The sequence below is a fragment of the Notothenia rossii genome (assembly GCF_949606895.1).
Source record: "Notothenia rossii genome assembly, chromosome: 8".
Lineage (NCBI taxonomy): Eukaryota > Metazoa > Chordata > Actinopteri > Perciformes > Nototheniidae > Notothenia > Notothenia rossii.
In genome coordinates, this window is record NC_136906.1 from 9749528 (window position 1) to 9768876 (window position 19349).

A 19349-nucleotide genomic window follows, 5' to 3' on the forward strand; every position below is an offset into this window, starting at 1 on the left:
GGGTCAGCGCTCACTTGTTTGAGGCTCTAAATTCAATGGACACATTTTCTTGCAGTTCATTTCAATAAAAATCTCAAATTAATAACACCAAATAATCAATACCACCCAGGAAAAACTAAATGGAGGTTTATTATTAATCCTGATTGACAAACAAACATGTATTTATGGGAATTATGCACATTTGGAAGTTTAACATGTAGAGATTTTATTAGACATGTATTTTTTCATTTAAGTGTTCAATTACTTTGATGAAAAAGTTGATAAAATCGTAAAAAAAATATATTTTGTGAACAATTCGTTTTTCGAAAGAATCATCTTAATTTTGAAACTTAAGAAACCACTTAATATTCCTTTTAAATCTTTAAAAGGTTCACAAAAGAAACATTAGATACTTTTCCATAGTTTGTGAATCTGTTTCAAACATTTGAAGCAGTGATTATATAAAGTGGGTAAACTGTGGATGTGTTTGGTGAGTTTGTTTGTGTCAAAGTCAGAGAGCCGTGTCTCTCTACAGTGAGAGGTTTTTGTACGGCGGCTCAATGACTTTGTATCACTGTGGTACACGTTCGGTGGAGGAACCAGACTGGATGTTGGAAGTAAGTCAAGTATTCATTTATAAGAGCAATTTCTCTTTTGTTGTACTTTTTATTACGCAAACTAAGAGAAATAGTTGCCTCTCCATGTCATTGTATAAATTCTTCTCAAATATTTTGCACTAAGAGGCTAGCTTTCCTCCAGCAAAAGGAGTTTAAATGTTTTTATGAGAGTTAAACATTGAACAGAGAATACATCGTTATTTCCACCTTTAATGGTGAAGTAGCTTCTTGAGGGCTGGTAGGTTTAGTTCAGTGAGTCAAAGTCAGAGAGCCGTGTCTCTCTACAGTGAGAGGTTTTTGTACGGCGGCTCAATGACTTTGTATCACTGTGGTTGACTTTTGGTGGAGGAACCAGACTGGATGTTGGAAGTAAGTTTCTGCACAAAAACTACATATGATGATGTTAAGAGATGTTTTAAATTCTGTGTTAGAATGTTTGAGAGATAGATTTTTATTATTTTAATCGTAATGTTTAGATAGTATTAGTATTCATGTCTTTGTTTCTCTTCATCATTGAGCCTAAGTCGGAGCAGCTTTTCTTGAAATGTCTTTATACATTCCCAACATACTGTCATTTAAACAGCTTCAAATGTGAAATGATGAAACTGCTAATTTTACCTCAACTTATTTTAAATGTTTCTATCTCGGTTATCTCCTCTGTTTTCAAAGAAATTACAAATACAGTTTTTATATACAGTTAAACAGAGTAAAGATAACGATGGATATTAAAAAATGTGTTGAATTCTTTCAGACATTATTTTAAAGTTTGTAAAACTGGGAAGTGATTGAGATTCACATTAAGCTCAATGTATTGCTCCATTTCCCGTATTTGTTCATTTATCCAGTAAATAATTTAATAATGGTTTGCAGAGTTCAGGTTTTGGAGGATTTTGAACACAACTTTTTAAATGCTTCCTAATGTTGTACTTTATTCCTAGTGTAGTCTGACATATTTCAGGTGATTCTGTGTGAAGTGTGTCTGTGCTGATTTGCATGAGAGGCTTCTTAAAGGGAAGTGAAACAATGTGTGAGTGAGAGACTGATGGAGCAGAACCAACATCTGACAGAAACTCCTTAAAGGAGAAACGCTCTCACAGCAAAGGTGTCCCAGTGTCTGCTGGTTGATTGACAGCTGTGTGCTCCCTGTCCTCTAATCTGATTGGTGTCTCCTAGGTGATGTCCCTCCCACCCTGACGGTGCTGGCTCCCCCCACAGAAGAGCTGCAGCAGGGGAAGGCCACGCTCATGTGCCTGGCCAACAACGGCTTCCCCTCAGACTGGAGTCTGGCCTGGAAGGTGGACGGCAGCAGCAGCAGCAGCAGCAGCTGGGAGGAGAGCAGGAGCCCCAGGGTGCTGGAGAAGGACGCCCACTACAGCTGGAGCAGCACCCTGAGGCTCCCTGCAGACCAGTGGAGGAAGGCGCGCTCTGTGACCTGTGAGGCCACCCAGGGCTCCCAGACTCCGCTCTCAGAGACACTGAGGAGAGACCAGTGTTCCCAGTCCTGAGCGGACTCACTGGGACTCTGCTTTCTCTCTCACACTGCTCTCAGTCTGCTCTCTGGCTCTCAGGACATGTTTCAACATCAACCTGTTTTTGCTTGTGTCGATGGTTTCAACATTTTAAAACAATAAAGATTAATGTGTGTATTATAAAAGTGACATGTGTTCTGATTCCCTTTCTGTGAGATATATTATATAAAATGAACCTTATTCACATGAATTCACAAAAGCCATCATACATTTTTTCCAGATTACTTGTTAATAATTGCTAGACTGTTGATGTACTTCTGAATTCATTTTGGTTCTATCTATGTTATTAATTAGTTCCAATAACCTTAGTAGGAACATTTAAATGGTAAACCACAAAGCTCTTATAACTAATGTTTAATGTATTCTCTATGTTATGTTCATGCGTTGTTAAATATACCCTGAATTCATTCTGGAGATCTGACTCAATAAGAAAAAGGCATTCAGGTTAAGAAATGAAAAGCAGGGTATCATCTGCATACAGTTATATAACTTGAATCTAAATTGAGATGACCTTAAAGGTCCCCTATTATACTCCTTTTCAACAATATATTATAGGTATCAGATATTTACAAACCATGTCTCTGAAGTGTTTGGCTCTAACAACCAAACAGATCATGCATGGTATAATGCAGTAAACCCCTCTGCTTCAGCCCTGTGTTTGGTTAAAAGAAAACACAATGGTGCTCTAGGAGGAGATTCAGGTGATAAGGTGGGCGGGTGTGACCTTGGTTATGGACTAATGGTTGCACAGCCCAACAAAACTTGACATCACAAAGTGGCCAAAATCTGATCAGCTCATTTTCAGACAGGTTTTTATATAGATGGATCAGGATAAAAAGAAAGGGAATCTTTTTTCCTGAAACTTTCATAATGTCTTTACACAGAGGGGACACATGTTCAGGTATAGAAGATATGGACAAGTGGATTTTTCATAATAGGTGACCTTTCAATCTTATTTAATGGACACATTACAACTCAACCTAAAATGTTGATACACCAGGCTCTGTCCTCTTGATATTTGTTTTGTTTGCAGAATCAATACATTTAATGAACTTTCGCTGATTGAATTAAAACTGATATTTGACTAAAACAAAGACCTAATCGTGGCTGTTGCTATGGTCCTGAGTCGTGGACCCTGAGTCGTGGAGCCTGAGTCCTGGATCCTGAGTCTTGGATCCTGAGTCGTGGATCCTGAGTCAAGGATCCTGAGTCCTGGATCCTGAGTCGTGGATCCTGAGTCAAAGATCCTGAGTCTTGGATCCTGAGTCTTGGATCCTGAGTCCTGGATCCTGAGTCTTGGCTGTAGCTGTCGCTGTGGTCCTGCCTGATGCTCTCCTTAATACTTCTTTGATGGCTCCCACAGGATTGTTGCCATCCACTTGGATTCAATGTCTTCTTATTTATAGACACATGCATTTTCAAGCATTTGGACTACCTATGTTGTAAATGTATTTTCTTTTTAATTTACAAACGACATCTATTGCACGTCTGTCCGTCCTGGGAGAGGGATCCCTCCTCTGTTGCTTCCTCCTGGATTTTTTTCATTTATTTTCTTTGGATGTTTTTCTTGTCCAATGTGAGGGTCCGAGGTCCAAGGGTGTCCTATTTATATTCTTTACAAACTGTAAAGTACACTGAGACAAATGTAAAATGTCTGATATTGGGCTGTATGAATTGATGGATTGAATCTTCAGCTTTTTCCTTGATATATACACATATACAGATCACTGCGGTTTTATAATTGTTTTAGAAGAAATTGCAGAGCATCATCGATATATTGTGAGTGCAATACAACTGTATCAATGATACACTTATGTAATTGTACACAATTTCTTACAGCATGATAGAAAATAAGTTTTGTTAAGAGCTCAAATATTTTTCTTTTCCTGCTCCTTGACAAATTACGTTAGAAAGCAAACATAAAAAGTAGGAATTTAGCATTCACTCAATATGTATACAAAATTAAATATGTGCTATCATGTAACTTGGGGTTCACAGTTATGAGGGCCAAAGCTATAGAGTGGTTATTAAAGCTGTCAAAAATCACAAACTAATTGTAAAACTATCTTTAACAGAAATAAACAAGTTGTTTTAATGTTGAACGTGTTGTTGTGGTATTACATTTAAATAATGTTGGTAATGAATGCTATAGTTATTATTTTTTTCTGTGCAGTTGTTCATTCAAATCACTTCCTCTTTTTTTGAGGAGGTTTTTGTACGACGTTGTATCACTGTGTGAACGGGAAGCTGCTACACTGCTGACAATAATAATCTCCTGCATCTTCAGTCTGAACTCCAGTGACGGTCAGAGTGAAGACAGTCCCAGATCCACTTCCACTGAAACGATTTGAAACTCCAGACTGAAGAGATGTAGCAGAATGCACCAAGAGTTTAGGAGCTTCTCCAGGTTTCTGAAGGTACCAGCTAAGGTATGTACTAACACTTGTACTGGCTGTACATTTGATAGAAAGAGTCTGTCCTGGAACAACAGACCGAGATCCAGGAGACTGAGTCAGGAGGGTTTCTCCTGATGAATCTGGAAAACATGAAAACAGCAGAAGGGTTATTGAGACAAATCCAGCTTGGAGAAAGATGATCAACATCCAAACAGAAGAGCATCCTCTCTTTAACATGGAGAACAGATGGAAGAAGGTACATGCTGCTTGTCTCAGTGCTTCTCCATCATAGCAGATCCTCATGTTGGGGAACCTGGTTGCATCCTGAAGCAAAGTTTTCAGAAGAGAGTCTCACCCTGAACAAGGAGCCCCAGGGTGGCCAGCAGTAGAGTCAGTGACATCATCATTGTGCTGCCGGCGTGTCAGTGGCTCTGAACAGCCGCTGATCACCTCTGGCCTCTTAACGTCTAGGAGCAGAGAGGCAGGACACATATGCAAACACACAGTCAGTGAAGTGTAGCTGTCCTCAAACAGCATGGTGTTCCCCCTCAGTGCTGACAGCATTCACTGTTTCATGTTTCACTCCATAATGGGCTCTCAGAGATTACTATGTCGAACACAAGTTCATCTGGTTTACACAAAGCAAGTACTACAAGTTGAGCCTGTTGGTGAGAAGATTTTAAAGTGTAGAAATATATGTTGTTTGACACACGTGAAAGAAACAAATCTATTGATACAGATTGTTAAAAGGTTTCACACCACAATACAAATTCAGTTTTGCAAGTTTTCTTATACAGTAGCTACTTTAATTTACATGATTCATTTAGACAGAAATGTAAAGTCTGAAGTCGGCATATATACGGCAAATACTATATTTAATGACTGATCACATTATGGTCTTAAAGATGAAACAAGGCAGTTTTATATGATGTGAAACTTAGTGTCATTAGTGGGGAATATGATTTGATGATGAATATACTCAGAGAAGATAGCTGAAATGCTGAGGCTTTTCTTTCATCTCCATAAAGTTGTATTATTTCAGTTTTCAGATGCTCCTTGTTTTATCATCTGTTCAAATCTACTGTCTGAAATATAGCTGACACTTTCGATCAGACATTGACTGTTGAGCAACATGAAGTGTTGGATTCACATCAGTTGTTTACCGTTTACATTATTTGTTAAGTTGTATCACGATGTGCTTCAAGCTAAGCTGGAGATGATCATTTACAGATTTGTTTGTCCATTTAAACGGTGTAATTCTATTTCTTCTTAACTTTCACATCCATCACTCACTGAAATGTTCAAAGGACTGTTGAATGAACTTTGACGGGCTCTTTGAAAATATCTCATGTAACAGCTGTCTTGATTTTTATTCTTGGCTCTTCATTGAATAAAGAATCCAGTTTAAGATACTGGTGGTCCCTTTTAGAGCTCTACATGGTCAGACAGCCTCCTTTATCTCTGATCTCCTACAGCGCTGTATCACTAGGAGGTCAGGAACGTCTCATGATCAGGGCTCGCTGGATTTACCTCAGACTTTAAAGTGAAGGTGACCTTTGGTTTGAAGTCGGGACTTTTCATCTTTGGGAGTCACTCCAGTGAGACAGAAGTGAACGCTGTTCAAAAAGAAGCTGAGGACCAATAAGTTTAGTGTGGCTTTTATAGATTTAGTATTTTAGGATGGTGTGTATGAGTTCATTCTCTTAATATATTGTTAGGAACATTTCAGAAGTCTTTGCTTGAAAAAGAAAAAAGTTACACGCTTAATGGAGATGAAAGTGTGTGTGTGTGTGTGTGTGTGTGTGTGTGTGTGTGTGTGTGTGTGTGTGTGTGTGTGTGTGTGTGTGTGTGTGTGTGTGTGTGTGTGTGTGTGTGTGTGTGTGTGTGTGTGTCCTCAGTGAAGTGTAGCTTCCAGCTGCAGCAGTCAGTTCAGTTCCTGTTTGACTGAGGGAGGTTTTTGTACGACGGTTTTTCACTGTGTGAACACATACTGACTGTTGGGGTAATGGAGACTCTGACAGTAGTAAACTGCTGCATCATCAGCCTGGACTCCACTGATGGTCAGAGTGAAGTCAGAGTTTGATCCACTGCCTGTGAAACGGGCTGAAATCCCTGATGCTCGAGTGGTAGCACGGTAAACGAGCAGTTTAGGAGTTCCTCCATCTCTCTGTTGGTACCAGGCTAAATAGTCCCCATTATGAACCGCCTGACTGGTCTTACATGTGATGGAGACGGAGCGTCCCAGAGCAGAGCTCACTGCTGCAGACTGAGTCAACGTGTACTGGCCTCTGGACTCTGAGGATACAGAGACAAAGACATAAAGCAGCGTCATGGTTTTGTCCGCTTCATTTCAGAGGGACGGATGTTCACAGAGGAGAGGAGTTTGATTCTCTGGACTTTACCTGTGAAGCAGCAGCAGAGGAGAGTCCAGATGAGGACGCAGATCAAAGTCATGTTTTTGATGAGGAGAATTTCTGTGGCTTCTGTTGTCATGAAGGACAGCTGTCAGTCATCCAGTGTTCAACTCTCAGGACTATAAAGTGTCCCAGAGCACTGGAGCATGGTGCTGCTGATGCAAAGTGTCTCTCTATGGAAATGCTCTGACTGACTCCAACAGGGACCTGGATTACTCTGATGATGCTGTTCATCAATGGATCCATCTCTCTGTCAGAGCATTGATCAGGAATGGGTCAGCGCTCACTTGTTTGAGGCTCTAAGTTCAATGGATACATTTTCTTGCAGTTCATTTCATTAAAAAGCTCAAATTAATAACACCAAATAATCAATACCACCTAGGAAAAACTAAATGGAGGTTTATTATTAATCCTGATGGACGAACAAACATGTATTTATGGGAATTATGCACATTTGGAAGTTTAACATGCAGAGATTTTATTAGACATGTATTGTTTCATTTAAGTGTTCAATTACTTTGATGAAAAAGTTGATAAAATCGTAAAAAAAACATATTTTGTGAACAATTCGTTTTTTGAAAGAATCATCTTAATGTTGAAACTTAAGAAACAACTTAATATTCCTTTTAAAGGTTTAAAAGGTTCACAAAAGAAACATTAGATACTTTTCCATAGTTTGTGAATCTGTTTCAAACATTTGAAGCAGTGATTATATAAAGTGGGTAAACTGTGGATGTGTTTGGTGAGTTTGTTTGTGTCAAAGTCAGAGAGCCGTGTCTCTCTACAGTGAGAGGTTTTTGTACGGCGGCTCAATGACTTTGTATCACTGTGGTACACGTTCGGTGGAGGAACCAGACTGGATGTTGGAAGTAAGTCAAGTATTCATTTATAAGAGCAATTTCTCTTTTGTTGTACTTTTTATTAAGCAAACTAAGAGAAATAGTTGCCTCTCCATGTCATTGGATAAATTCTTCTCAAATATTTTGCACTCAGAGGCTAGCTTTCCTCCAGCAAAAGGAGTTTAAATGTTTTTCATGAGAGTTAAACATTGAACAGAGAATAAATCATTATCTCCACCTTTAATGGTGAAGTAGCTTCTTGAGGGCTGGTAGGTTTAGTTCAGTGAGTCAAAGTCAGAGAACCGTGTCTCTCTACAGTGAGAGGTTTTTGTACGGCGGCTCAATGACTTTGTATCACTGTGGTTGACTTTTGGTGGAGGAACCAGACTGGATGTTGGAAGTAAGTTTCTGCACAAAAACTAAATATGATGTTGTTAAGAGATGTTTTAAATTCTGTGTTAGAATGTTTGAGAGATAGATTTGTATTATTTTAATCGTAATGTTTAGATAGTATTAGTATTCATGTCTTTATTTCTCTTCATCATTGAGCCTAAGTCGGAGCAGCTTTTCTTGAAATGTCTTTATACATTCCCAACATACTGTCATTTAAACAGCTTCAAATGTGAAATGATAAAACTGCTAATTTTACCTCCACTTATTTTAAATGTTTCTATCTCGGTTCTCTCCTCTGTTTTCAAAGGAAATTACGAAAACAGTTTTTATATACAGTTAAACAGAGTAAAGATAAGGATGGATATTAAAAAATGTGTTGAATTCTTTCAGACATTATTTTAAAGGTTGTAAAACTGGGTAGTGATTGAGATTCACATTAAGCTCAATGTATTGCTCCATTTCCCGTATTTGTTCATTTATCCAGTAAATAATTTAATAATGGTTTGCAGAGTTCAGGTTTTGGATGATTTTGAACACAACTTTTTAAATGCTTCCTAATGTTGTACTTTATTCCTAGTGTAGTCTGACATATTTCAGGTGATTCTGTGTGAAGTGTCTCTGTGCTGATTTGCATGAGAGGCTTCTTAAAGGGAAGTGAAACAATGTGTGAGTGAGAGACTGATGGAGCAGAACCAACATCTGACAGAAACTCACTAAAGGAGAAACGCTCTCACAGTAAAGGTGTCCCAGTGTCTGCTGGTTGATTGACAGCTGTGTGCTCCCCGTCCTCTAATCTGATTGGTGTTTCCTAGGTGATGTCCCTCCCACCCTGACGGTGCTGGCTCCCTCCACAGAAGAGTTGCAGCAGGGGAAGGCCACGCTCATGTGCCTGGCCAACAAGGGCTTCCCCTCAGACTGGAGTCTGGCCTGGAAGGTGGACGGCAGCAGCAGCAGCAGCAGCAGCTGGGAGGAGAGCAGGAGCCCCGGGGTGCTGGAGAAGGACGCCCACTACAGCTGGAGCAGCACCCTGAGGCTCTCTGCAGACCAGTGGAGGAAGGTGGTCTCTGTGACCTGTGAGGCCACCCAGGGCTCCCAGACTCCGCTCTCAGAGACACTGAGGAGAGACCAGTGTTCCCAGTCCTGAGCGGACTCACTGGGACTCTACTTTCTCTCTCACACTGCTCTCGGTCTGCTCTCTGGCTCTCAGGACATGTTTCAACATCAACCTGTTTTTGCTTGTGTCGATGGTTTCAACATTTTAAAACAATAAAGATTAATGTGTGTATTATAAAAGTGACATGTGTTCTGATTCCCTTTCTGTGAGATATATTATATAAAAGGGACCTTTTTCACATTAATTCACAAAAGCCATCATACATTTTTTCCAGACTACTTGTTAATAAATGCTAGACTGTTGATGTACTTCTGCATTCATTTTGGTTCTATCTATGTTATTAATTAGTTCCAATAACCTTAGCAGGAACATTTAAATGGTAAACCACAAAGCTCTTATAACTAATGTTTAATGTATTCTCTATGTTATGTTCATGCGTTGTTAAATATACCCTGAATTCATTCTGGACATCTGACTCAATAAGAAAAAGACATTCAGGTTAAGAAATGAAAAGCAGGATATCATCTGCATACAGTTATATAACTTGAATCTAAATTGTGATGACCCTTAAAGGTCCCCTATTATACTCCTTTTCAACAATATATTATAGGTCTCAGATATTTACAAACCATGTCTCTGAAGTGTTTGGCTCCAACAACCAAACAGATCATGCATGGTATAATGCAGTAAACCCCTCTGCTTCAGCCCTGTGTTTGGTTAAAAGAAAACACAGTGGTGCTCTCGGAGGAGATTCAGGTGATAAGGTGGGCGGGTGTTACCTTGGTTATTGGCTAATGGTTGCACAGCCCAACAAAACTTGACATCACAAAGTGGCCAAAATCTAATCAGCCCATTTTCAGACAGGTTTTTATATAGATGGATCAGGATAAAAAGAAAGGGAATCTTTTTTCCTGAAACTTTCATAATGTCTTTACCAGTGTTGGGCAAGTTACTTCCAAAATGTAATATATTACATATGACTTATTACTCTCTTTTGAAAGTAATAAGTTACATTACAATATTACTGTCTCTGAAATGTAATGAGTTACACTACTTTAGTTACTTTTTAGTTACTTTCACCAAAATAACCACAAAAGAATAGCTAGGTATTTTAAATGCTAAAATGTAGTTTAGTGCAGCTCATTATGCATCCAGTGAAGGGCAATGTGGTATAGCATAACAACTGTGTAGGCCCTTAAGGCTACTAACAACTTGTATTACAGGGCTTAGTTGAATACTCGATTCTGATTGTAAATTCTTAACATGTGACACGTTGTTAATACAGCAGTACAGACCGCTGTCAAGGACTATAATGAAGGTTAACATATTGTAAATCAAGGCAAATATTATTTAAACCATGCTCATGGTTTGAAATGGCAAACATTGAAAGGCAAAAGTATTATTAAAACCATGTAGCCTACTACATCATCACCTTGGTCCCATCATATACTCTGGGAAGATACTATTTACTGTGCTTGAAAACTGGTATCACATCATCATGTGAGGTTGACTTTGTGACCTGGAGAACATTTCAGCTGCAACATTAGCTCGTTGATAAGCTTGGGATATGAGATCTTTTTGTAGCCATTCGTGGTGAAGGCATCTGTGCTATTGTATGCATTATTTGTGACCCAACATTTATACAGGCATGTCAGAATATGGTACTATTTTCACATGAATATTCTATCCATTGTCTATTTTTATACCACAAGCTGCAAAATGACCGCCTTACCCCACTGTACAGGCGGGTAGTTGTTTAGATATACCTGTTACCTGCGGGCCGCAGAGGGGCGGCGTAGTTTCGGGCGACGAAGACTGCTGCTCCGGGGCTGGCGAGTCAGGCGGGAGTAAGCTAGTGTCCACAACGGAGGGTAACGTGATGTCCGCATCTGACCTGTTGCTACTGTCTGCAGTAGATGCAGTGTTGCTGGCGTTTAGTGATGGTTGCTTTAACCATGTTCGTATTAATGATTATCCACAGATCAGATGTGTGTCACTGCTGTGGAAGCACTTTGGAAATGATGCACGTGCAGCGGAACAGGTCAAGCGCACCTGACACAATTTGTTGTTTGTATTTTTCGCTACGTCCTCTTTTTTGAATGGTTGCATAACGTTCAACTTCCCCGAAGATCTCGACGCGAAGCCTGAAGGGTAAACACCAGGTTTACTAATCTACCCGCACAATTTGTCCGGTGTCGGAATGTCTCGCTATGTTAGTACATTCTTAAAAAACAAAACACCATTTAATTTCGGGTTAAAATGTGTTGTAACTGCGTTACTGAGCATTGTAACGGGTAATATATTACCCACATTTCATTAGTAATGCGTTACATTACTTCGTTACAGCAAAAAGTAATATATTACTTTAACTCCGTTACTTTTGTAACGCGTTACACCCAACACTGGTCTTTACACAGAGGGGACACATGTTCAGGTATAGAAGATATGGGAAAGTGGATTTTTCATAATAGGTGACCTTTAAATCTTATTTAATGGACACATTACAACTCAACCTAAAATGTTGATACACCAGTCTCTGTCCTCTTGCTATTTGTTCTGTTTGCAGAATCAATACATTTAATGAACTTTCGCTGATTGAATTAAAACTGATATTTGACTAAAACAAAGACCAAATCGTGGCTGTTGCTATGGTCCTGAGTCGTGGATCCTGAGTCGTGGACCCTGAGTCGTGGATCCTGAGTCGTGGACCCTGAGTCGTGGATCCTGAGTCGTGGACCCTGAGTCGTGGACCCTGAGTCGTTGATCCTGAGTAGGAATTTAGCATTCACTCAATATTCCTAAAAAAAATAAATTAGTGCTATAATGTCACTTGGGGTTCACAGTTATGAGGGCCAAAGCTATAGAGTGGTTATTAAAGCCGTCAAAAATCACAAACTAATTGTAAATCTATCTTAAACAGAAATAAACAAGTTGTTTTAATGTTGAACGTGTTGTTGTGGTATTACATTTAAATAATGTTGGTAATGAATGCTATAGTTATTATTTTTTTCTGTGCAGTTGTTCATTCAAATCACTTCCTCTTTTGTTGAGGAGGTTTTTGTACGACGTTGTATCACTGTGTGAGCGGCCAGCTGTTACCCTGCTGACAATAATAATCTCCTGCATCTTCAGTCTGAACTCCAGTGACGGTCAGAGTGAAGACAGTCCCAGATCCACTTCCACTGAAACGATTTGAAACTCCAGACTGAAGAGATGTAGCAGAACGCACCAAGAGTTTAGGAGCTTGTCCTGGTTTCTGAAGATACCAGCTAAGGTATGTACCAACACTTGTACTGGCTGTACATTTGATAGAAAGAGTCTGTCCTGGAACAACAGACCGAGATCCAGGAGACTGAGTCAGGAGGATTTCTCCTGATGAATCTGGAAAACATGAAAACAGCAGAAGGGTTATTGAGACCAATCCAGCTTGGAGAAAGATGATCAACATCCAAACAGAAGAGCATCCTCTCTTTAACATGGAGAACAGATGGAAGAAGGTACATGCTGCTTGTCTCAGTGCTTCTCCATCATAGCAGATCATCATGTTGGGGAACCTGGTTGCATCCTGAAGCAAAGTTTTCAGAAGAGAGTCTCACCCTGAACAAGGAGCCCCAGGGTGGCCAGCAGTAGAGTCAGTGACATCATCATTGTGCTGCCGGCGTGTCAGTGGCTCTGAACAGCCGCTGATCACCTCTGGCTTCTTAACGTCTAGGAGCAGAGAGGCAGGACACATATGCAAACACACAGTCAGTGAAGTGTAGCTGTCCTCAAACAGCATGGTGTTCCCCCTCAGTGCTGACAGCATTCACTGTTTCATGTTTCACTACATAATGGGCTCTCAGAGATTACTATGTCGAACACAAGTTCATCTGGTTCACACAAAGCAAGTACTACAAGTTGAGCCTGTTGGTGAGAAGATTTTAAAGTGTAGAAATATATGTTGTTTGACACACGTGAAAGAAACAAATCTATTGATACAGATTGTTAAAAGGCTTCACACCACAATACAAATTCAGTTTTGCAAGTTTTCTTATTCAGTAGCTACTTTAATTTAAATGATTAATTTAGACAGAAATGTAAAGTCTGAAGTCGGCATATATACGGCAAATACTATATTTAATGACTGGTGATCACATTATGGTCTTAAAGATGAAACAAGGCAGTTTTATATGATGTGAAACTTAATGTCATTAGTGGGGAATCTGATTTGATGATGAATATACTCAGAGAAGATAGCTGAAATGCTGAGGCTTTTCTTTCATCTCCATAAAGTTGTATCACAGTTTTTCTCTATTGCTAACACACTAAAATTATACGTAAAGCACAATTATTTTAACTGACACTCAAAGAGCAAAACATCGGCTCAAATCTCCAAAACACTAAACACGTTTTCAGCTTTTCACACAATTTTCAAATCAACATGGTACTTTTTGCAAACCACTGCACACGTTTCTCCACGTAAGACACAGGAATCTGACATAAAGTCACGTGTTAGCTGGTTTAAAACACTGATATTCAAAATGCCTCACACATGGACCAATGATCAAGAAACACGTTCCACCTGACCAAACACGTGTTAGCATAATTGTTGGCTCATCAGTCAGGATGTTAGCACTATAAAAAGACCACAGGTGAGTACTTTCTTACAATAATGAAGCAATAATGAAGCAAGAGGAAGCGGAAGAGCTGGGCTGAGAGGAGGAGGAAGAGGTGGGAGAGAATGAGAGGAGGAAGAATGAGAGGTAGAGCTGGAGGGAGAGGACGTGGACAAAGAAGAATAATCATAATGAAATGAAATGTTATCAACCATGGTTTGACGATGAGAGAGGCTGGACAGAGGGTTCAGCCTAATCTAAGCCGATTTACTGTTGCCTCTGTAATCCGGACACTTAGACTTGAAAACAGGTTACCGTAGTTACCAGTTTGTAGCTCTGCATAACTCATGATATATCAGTGCTTATATCTGTTCTGTGAAACGTATTGACTTCATTACTGTAATTGAATTGTTGGCATGTTGCATACTATAACTGTATAAACATCCTGCACAATTGACTGTGGTAAACTCACTTGTATGCAACACAGACACTGACCAACCACTATATCTTTGTTGTTTATCTGAAGGACTGAGCAACAAAGAGGTGCAGGTGGAAGGCCAAGGATTTCCAATGAGGCACAGGAAGCAGCAGTTACAAACCGGGTTTTGGCAAACAATGCCATCACACTTAGAGAGATCCGAAGCATAGTAACTATGTGCTGAGATGCATGTTGCACAATGTTATTTTTGAACAAAATGTGTTTTCAACAACTCATTTGTATTTCTTCATTTACTGTATTTCTGTAAACTCAAGCAATCTTTCTCTGCAGAAACCTCTATGAACAGATCAGAGCCCATAAAGATGAAAGTGCTTTAGATGATGCTCAGCAGTGTGTAGTTGGGTGGTCAAACCATGTAGTATTAAGAATGAAGTGTGTTATATTTGGTGCAAAGTTTGCATTTGGTAAGTGTTTATGTAGTTTTCAGTGCTGTTCTTCACTTAGCAGGAGAAATTAGGTGTTTTGCACTTTGGGTGTGTGGTTTTGTGAATTGTGTTTAGTGTTCTGAGAAACTGAGCAATTAAAAATAAAATGTGTGTTAGCAATCGAGAAAAGCTGTATTTCAGTTTTCAGATGCTCCTTGTTTTATCATCTGTTCAAATCTACTATCTGAAATATAGCTGACACTTGTTGAGCAGCATGAAGTGTTGGATTCCCATCTGTTGTTTACCGTTTACATTATTTGTTAAGTTGTATCAAGATGTGCTTCAAGCTAAGCTGGAGATGATCATTTACAGATTAGTTTGTCCATTTAAACGCTGTAATTCAATTTCTTCTTAACTTTCACATCCATCACTCACTGAAATGTTCAAAGGACTGTTGAATGAACTTTGACGGGCTCTTTGAAAAGATCTCATGTAACAGCTGTCTTGATTTTTATTCTTGGCTCCACATTGAATAAAGAATCCAGTTTAAGATACTGGTGGTCCCTTTTAGAGCTCTACATGGTCAGACAGCCTCCTTTATCTCTGATCTTCTACAGCGCTGTATCACTAGGAGGTCAGGAACGTCTCATGATCAGGGCTCGCTGGATTTACCTCAGACTTTAAAGTGAAGGTGACCTTTGGTTTGAAGTCGGTACTTTTCATCTTTGGGAGTCACTCCAGTGAGACAGAAGTGAACGCTGTTCAAAAAGAAGCTAAGGACCAATGAGTTTAGTGTGGCTTTTATAGATTTAGTATTTTAGGATGGTGTGTATGAGTTCATTCTCTTAATATATTATTAGGAACATTTCAGAAGTCTTTGCTTGAAAAATAAAAAAGTGACACGCTTAATGGAGATGAAAGTGTGTGTGTGTGTGTGTGTGTGTGTGTGTGTGTGTGTGTGTGTGTGTGTGTGTGTGTGTGTGTGTGTGTGTGTGTGTGTGTGTGTGTGTGTGTGTGTGTGTGTGTGTGTGTGTGTGTGTGTGTGTGTGTGTGTGTGTGTGTGTCCTCAGTGAAGTGTAGCTTCCAGCTGCAGCAGTCAGTTCAGTTCCTGTTTGACTGAGGGAGGTTTTTGTACGACGCTTTTTCACTGTGTGAACACATACTGACTGGGGACATGGAGACTCTGACAGTAGTAAACTGCTGCATCATCGGCCTGGACTCCACTGATGGTCAGAGTGAAGTCAGAGTTTGATCCACTGCCTGTGAAACGGTTTGAAATCCCTGATGCTCGGGTGGTAGCACGGTAAACGAGCAGTTTAGGAGTTCCTCCATCTCTCTGTTGGTACCAGGCTAAATAGTTCCCACCATGAACCGCCTGACTGGTCTTACATGTGATGGAGACGGAGCGTCCCAGAGCAGAGCTCACTGCTGCAGACTGAGTCAACGTGTACTGGCCTCTGGACTCTGAGGATACAGAGACAAAGACATAAAGCAGCGTCATGGTTTTGTCCGCTTCATTTCAGAGGGACGGATGTTCACAGAGGAGAGGAGTTTGATTCTCTGGACTTTACCTGTGAAGCAGCAGCAGAGGAGAGTCCAGATGAGGACGCAGATCAAAGTCATGTTTTTGATGAGGAGGATTTCTGTGGCTTCTGTTGTCATGAAGGACAGCTGTCAGTCATCCAGTGTTCAACTCTCAGGACTATAAAGTGTCCCAGAGCACTGGAGCATGGTGCTGCTGATGCAAAGTGTCTCTCTATGGAAATGCTCTGACTGACTCCAACAGGGACCTGGATTACTCTGATGATGCTGTTCATCAATGGATCCATCTCTCTGTCAGAGGATGGATCAGGAATGGGTCAGCGCTCACTTGTTTGAGGCTCTAAGTTCAATGGACACATTTTCTTGCAGTTCATTTCATTAAAAAGCTCAAATTAATAACCCCAAATAATCAATACCACCTAGGAAAAACTAAATGGAGGTTTATTATTAATCCTGATGGACAAACAAACATGTATTTATGGGAATTATGCACATTTGGAAGTTTAACATGCAGAGCTTTTATTAGACATGTATTGTTTCATTTAAGTGTTCAATTACTTTGATGAAAAAGTTGATCAAATCGTAAAAAAACATATTTTGTGAACAATTCGTTTTTCGAAAGAATCATCTTAATGTTGAAACTTAAGACACAACTTAATATTCCTTTTAAATGTTTAAAAGGTTCACAAAAGAAACATTAGATACTTTTCCATAGTTTGTGAATCTGTTTCAAACATTTGAAGCAGTGATTATATAAAGTGGGTAAACTGTGGATGTGTTTGGTGAGTTTGTTTGTGTCAAAGTCAGAGAGCCGTGTCTCTCTACAGTGAGAGGTTTTTGTACGGCGGCTCAATGACTTTGTATCACTGTGGTACACGTTCGGTGGAGGAACCAGACTGGATGTTGGAAGTAAGTCAAGTATTCATTTATAAGAGTAATTTTTCTTTTGTTGTCCTTTTTATTAAGCAAACTAAGAGAAATAGTTGCCTCTCCATGTCATTGTATAAATTCTTCTCAAATATTTTGCACTAAGAGGCTAGCTTTCCTCCAGCAAAAGGAGTTTAAATGTTTTTATGAGAGTTAAACATTGAACAGAGAATAAATCATTATTTCCACCTTTAATGGTGAAGTAGCTTCTTGAGGGCTGGTAGGTTTAGTTCAGTGAGTCAAAGTCAGAGAGCCGTGTCTCTCTACAGTGAGAGGTTTTTGTACGGCGGCTCAATGACTTTGTATCACTGTGGTTGACTTTTGGTGGAGGAACCAGACTGGATGTTGGAAGTAAGTTTCTGCACAAAAACTAAATATGATGTTGTTAAGAGATGTTTTAAATTCTGTGTTAGAATGTTTGAGAGATAGATTTTTATTATTTTAATCCTAATCTTTAGATAGTATTAGTATTCATGTCTTTGTTTCTCTTCATCATTGAGCCTAAGTCGGAGCAGCTTTTCTTGAAATGTCTTTATACATTCCCAACATACTGTCATTTAAACAGCTTCAAATGTGAATTGATGAAACTGCTAATTTTACCTCAACTTATTTTAAATGTTTCTATCTCGGTTCTCTCCTCTGTTTTCAAAGAAATTACAAATACAGTTTTCATATACAGTTAAACAGAGTAAAGATAAGGATGGGTATTAAAAAATGTGTTGAATTCTTTCAGACATTATTTTAAAGTTTGTGAAACTGGGTAGTGATTGAGATTCACATTAAGCTCAATTGATTTTTCCATTTCCCGTATTTGTTCATTTATCCAGTAAATAATTTAATAATGGTTTGCAGAGTTCAGGTTTTGGAGGATTTTGAACACAACTTTTTAAATGCTTCCTAATGTTGTACTTTATTCCTAGTGTAGTCTGACATATTTCAGGTGATTCTGTGTGAAGTGTGTCTGTGCTGATTTGCATGAGAGGCTTCTTAAAGGGAAGTGAAACAATGTGTGAGTGAGAGACTGATGGAGCAGAACCAACATCTGACAGAAACTCCTTAAAGGAGAAACGCTCTCACAGCAAAGGTGTCCCAGTGTCTGCTGGTTGATTGACAGCTGTGTGCTCCCCGTCCTCTAATCTGATTGGTGTCTCCTAGGTGATGTCCCTCCCACCCTGACGGTGCTGGCTCCCTCCACAGAAGAGCTGCAGCAGGGGAAGGCCACGCTCATGTGCCTGGCCAACAAGGGCTTCCCCTCAGACTGGAGTCTGGCCTGGAAGGTGGACGGCAGCAGCAGCAGCAGCAGCAGCTGGGAGGTGAGCAGGAGCCCCGGGGTGCTGGAGAAGGACGCCCACTACAGCTGGAGCAGCACCCTGAGGCTCTCTGCAGACCAGTGGAGGAAGGCGCGCTCTGTGACCTGTGAGGCAACCCAGGGCTCCCAGACTCCGCTCTCAGAGACACTGAGGAGAGACCAGTGTTCCCAGTCCTGAGCCGACCCACTGGGACTCTGCTTTCTCTCTCACACTGCTCTCAGTCTGCTCTCTGGCTCTCAGGACATGTTTCAACATCAACCTGTTTTTGCTTGTGTCGATGGTTTCAACATTTTAAAACAATAAAGATTAATGTGTGTATTATAAAAGTGACATGTGTTCTGATTCCCTTTCTATGAGATATGATAAGAAACCTTATTCACATTAATTCACAAAAGTCACAACATTACCAAGTAAATATAACCCATATTACTTTTTAATGATCTTAAAGGTCCCATGTCATGGCCATTTCTACCGATCATAATTCCATTGTTGAGGTACACTAGAATAGATTTAAATGGTTCAATGTTCCAAAATCACTTTGGATTTCTCAAACAGCATCTCTGTATAGTATGTGTATTCACTCTCTTTCCTACACGCCTTGTTGGAGCTCCGGCCCCGAGCTAGACATTTTTGGTTCTAAAAACATTCTGAGAACAGTAATTGTTCTAGGAATGTTTTCAGCGGGAAGTCTTTGTTTGGTTCCCAGAACGTTCTTCTGAAAGGTAGGATAACGTTCTCTAAAAACATTCTTAAAATGTTTGGTGATAACATTGTTAGAACATTATGCCCTCCTATTCTTAAAACGTTTTCAGCAGGAACCTTTTTGTTTG

The 19349-nt window shown here is 39.8% G+C and overlaps 5 gene segments (V, D, J or C); 3 read left to right on the forward strand and 2 right to left on the reverse strand.

The window, feature by feature from the left end:
* Positions 1 to 1619: 1619 nt before the first annotated feature.
* On the forward strand, positions 1620 to 2101 carry LOC307014359 (Ig kappa-b4 chain C region-like). The segment is given in 2 exons: positions 1620 to 1623; positions 1770 to 2101.
* A 4377-nt stretch (positions 2102 to 6478) lies between these two features.
* On the reverse strand, positions 6479 to 7181 carry LOC307015289 (Ig kappa chain V region 3381-like). The segment is given in 2 exons: positions 6924 to 7181; positions 6479 to 6816 (listed from the first exon to the last, which is right to left on the reverse strand).
* A 1648-nt stretch (positions 7182 to 8829) lies between these two features.
* LOC307014360 (Ig kappa-b4 chain C region-like) lies at positions 8830 to 9311 on the forward strand. The segment is given in 2 exons: positions 8830 to 8833; positions 8980 to 9311.
* A 6336-nt stretch (positions 9312 to 15647) lies between these two features.
* On the reverse strand, positions 15648 to 16715 carry LOC307016787 (Ig kappa chain V region 3381-like). The segment is given in 2 exons: positions 16312 to 16715; positions 15648 to 16204 (listed from the first exon to the last, which is right to left on the reverse strand).
* A 1194-nt stretch (positions 16716 to 17909) lies between these two features.
* Positions 17910 to 18696, forward strand: LOC307014361 (Ig kappa-b4 chain C region-like). The segment is given in 2 exons: positions 17910 to 17913; positions 18365 to 18696.
* The last annotated feature ends 653 nt before the right edge of the window (positions 18697 to 19349 follow it).